Source organism: Silene latifolia, chromosome 2 (assembly GCF_048544455.1).
Source record: "Silene latifolia isolate original U9 population chromosome 2, ASM4854445v1, whole genome shotgun sequence".
NCBI lineage: Eukaryota > Viridiplantae > Streptophyta > Magnoliopsida > Caryophyllales > Caryophyllaceae > Silene > Silene latifolia.
Window position 1 is genome coordinate 199,422,456 of NC_133527.1, and position 4,382 is coordinate 199,426,837.

Sequence of the window (4,382 nt, forward strand, 5' to 3'; positions counted from 1 at the left end):
CATTTATCATATTAAGACATTCATAAAGATAAAAATGCAAGATTAGACAGTTTGAAAATTTCCAAAAACCGAGACCGTGAAACGAAATCTCGACTTTCGGAAGGCATAAATCAACATACATGCGTCTGATGGTCATACTCCAATTACAAACGTTTTCTAATTTATCATTATTAAGACATTCATGCAGTTAAAACTGCAAGATTAGACAGTTTGAAAATTTCCAAAAATCGAGACCTTCAAACGAAATCTCGACTTTCGGAAGGCATAAATCAACATACGTGCGTCTGGTGGTCATACTCTATTTACAAAAGTTTCTTCATTTATCATTATTAAGACATTCATGGAGTTAAAACTGCAATATTTGATAGTTTGAAAATTTCTAAAACCGAGACCCTTAAAAGAAATCTCGACTTTCGGAAGGCATAAATCAACATACGTGCGTCAGATGGTCGTACTCCATTTACAAAAGTTTCCTCATTTATCATTATTAAGACATTCATAGAGATAAAACTTCAAGATTAGACAGTTTGAAAATTTTCAAAAACCAAGACCTTCAAACGAAATCTCGACTTTCGGAAGGCATAAATCAACATACGTGCGTCTGATGGTCATACTCCGTTTACAAAAGTTTCCTCATTTATCATTATTAAGACATTCTTGGAGTTAAAACTGCAATATCAGACAGTTTGAAAATTTCCTAAAACCGACACCCTAAAACGAAATCTCGAATTTCGGAATGCATAAATCAACATACGTGCCTCTGATGGTCATAATCCATTCACAATAGTTTTCTCATTTATCATTATTAAGACATTCATGGAGTTAAAACTGCAATATTAGACAATTTGAAAATTTTCTAAAACCGAGACCCTCAAACGAAATCTCGACTTTTGGAAGGCACAAATCAACATACGTGCGTCTGATGGTCATACTCCATTTAAAATAGATTCCTCATTTATCATTATTAATACATTCATGGAGTTAAAACTGCAATATTAGACAGTTTGAAAATTTCCTAAAACCGAGACCCTCAAACGAAATCTCGACTTTCGGAATGCATAAATCAACATACGTGCGTCTGATGGTCATACTCCCCTTACAAAAGTTTCCTCATTTATCATTATTAAGACATTCATGGAGATAAAACTGCAAGATTAGACAGTTTATAAATTTCCAAAAACCGAGACCTTCAAACGAAATCTCGACTTTCGGAAGGCATAAATCAACATATGTGCGTCTGATGGTCATACTGCATTTACAAAACTTTCCTCATTTATCATTATTAAGACATTCATAGAGATAAAGCGCAAGATTAGACAGTTTGAAAATTTCCAAAACCGAGACCTTCAAACGAAATCTCGACTTTCGGAAAGCATAAATTAACATACGTGCGTCTGATGGTCATACTCCATTTACAAAAGTTTACACATTTATCATATTAAGACATTCATAAAGATAAAAGCGCAAGATTAGACAGTTTGAAAATTTCCAAAACCGAGACCGTGAAACGAAATCTCGACTTTCGGAAGGCATAAATCAACATACATGCGTCTGATGGTCATACTCCAATTACAAACGTTTTCTAATTTATCATTATTAAGACATTCATGCGATTAAAACGCAAGATTAGACAGTTTGAAAATTTCCAAAAATCGAGACCTTCAAACGAAATCTCGACTTTCGGAAGGCATAAATCAACATACGTGCGTCTGGTGGTCATACTCTATTTACAAAAGTTTCTTCATTTATCATTATTAAGACATTCATGGAGTTAAAACTGCAATATTTGATAGTTTGAAAATTTCTAAAACCGAGACCCTTAAAAGAAATCTCGACTTTCGGAAGGCATAAATCAACATACGTGCGTCAGATGGTCGTACTCCATTTACAAAAGTTTCCTCATTTATCATTATTAAGACATTCATAGAGATAAAACTTCAAGATTAGACAGTTTGAAAATTTTCAAAAACCAAGACCTTCAAACGAAATCTCGACTTTCGGAAGGCATAAATCAACATACGTGCGTCTGATGGTCATACTCCGTTTACAAAAGTTTCCTCATTTATCATTATTAAGACATTCTTGGAGTTAAAACTGCAATATCAGACAGTTTGAAAATTTCCTAAAACCGACACCCTAAAACGAAATCTCGAATTTCGGAATGCATAAATCAACATACGTGCCTCTGATGGTCATAATCCATTCACAATAGTTTTCTCATTTATCATTATTAAGACATTCATGGAGTTAAAACTGCAATATTAGACAATTTGAAAATTTTCTAAAACCGAGACCCTCAAACGAAATCTCGACTTTTGGAAGGCACAAATCAACATACGTGCGTCTGATGGTCATACTCCATTTAAAATAGATTCCTCATTTATCATTATTAATACATTCATGGAGTTAAAACTGCAATATTAGACAGTTTGAAAATTTCCTAAAACCGAGACGCTCAAACGAAATCTCGACTTTCGGAATGCATAAATCAACATACGTGCGTCTGATGGTCATACTCCCCTTACAAAAGTTTCCTCATTTATCATTATTAAGACATTCATGGAGATAAAACTGCAAGATTAGACAGTTTATAAATTTCCAAAAACCGAGACCTTCAAACGAAATCTCGACTTTCGGAAGGCATAAATCAACATATGTGCGTCTGATGGTCATACTGCATTTACAAAACTTTCCTCATTTATCATTATTAAGACATTCATAGAGATAAAACTGCAAGATTAGACAGTTTGAAAATTTCCAAAAACCGAGACCTTCAAACGAAATCTCGACTTTCGGAAAGCATAAATTAACATACGTGCGTCTGATGGTCATACTCCATTTACAAAAGTTTACACATTTATCATATTAAGACATTCATAAAGATAAAACTGCAAGATTAGACAGTTTGAAAATTTCCAAAAACCGAGACCGTGAAACGAAATCTCGACTTTTGGAAGGCATAAATCAACATACATGCGTCTGATGGTCATACTCCAATTACAAACGTTTTCTAATTTATCATTATTAAGACATTCATGCATTAAAGCGCAAGATTAGACAGTTTGAAAATTTCCAAAAATCGAGACCTTCAAACGAAATCTCGACTTTCGGAAGGCATAAATCAACATACGTGCGTCTGGTGGTCATACTCTATTTACAAAAGTTTCCTCATTTATCATTATTAAGACATTCATGGAGTTAAAACTGCAATATTTGATAGTTTGAAAATTTCTAAAACCGAGACCCTTAAACGAAATCTCGACTTTCGGAAGGCATAAATCAACATACGTGCGTCAGATGGTCGTACTCCATTTACAAAAGTTTCCTCATTTATCATTATTAAGACATTCATAGAGATAAAACTTCAAGATTAGACAGTTTGAAAATTTTCAAAAACCAAGACCTTCAAACGAAATCTCGACTTTCGGAAGACATAAATCAACATACGTGCGTCTGATGGTCATACTCCGTTTACAAAAGTTTCCTCATTTATCATTATTAAGACATTCATGGAGTTAAAACTGCAATATCAGACAGTTTGAAAATTTCCTAAAACCGACACCCTAAAACGAAATCTCGAATTTCGGAATGCATAAATCAACATACGTGCCTCTGATGGTCATAATCCATTCACAATAGTTTTCTCATTTATCATTATTAAGACATTCATGGAGTTAAAACTGCAATATTAGACAATTTGAAAATTTTCTAAAACCGAGACCCTCAAACGAAATCTCGACTTTTGGAAGGCACAAATCAACATACGTGCGTCTGATGGTCATACTCCATTTAAAATAGATTCCTCATTTATCATTATTAATACATTCATGGAGTTAAAACTGCAATATTAGACAGTTTGAAAATTTCCTAAAACCGAGACCCTCAAACGAAATCTCGACTTTCGGAATGCATAAATCAACATACGTGCGTCTGATGGTCATACTCCAATTACAAAAGTTTTCTAATTTATCATTTTTAAGACATTCATGCAGTTAAAACTGCAATATTAGACTGTTTTAAAATTTCCAAAAATTGAGACTCTCAAACGAAATCGCGACTTTCGGAAGGCATAAATCAATATACGTGCATCTGATGGTCATACTCCTTTTACAATAGTTTCCTCATTTATCATTATTAAGACATTCATGGAGTTAACACTGCAAGATTAGACAGTTTGAAAATTTCCTGAAACCGAGACGCACAAACGAAATCTCGACTTTCAGAATGCATAAATAACCATACGTGCGTCTGATGGTCATACTCCATTTACAAAAGTGTCCTAATTTATCATTATTAAGACATTCATGGAGTTAAAACTTCAAGATTAGACAGTTTGAAAATTTCATAAAACCGAGACCCTTAAACGAAATCTCGATTTTCGG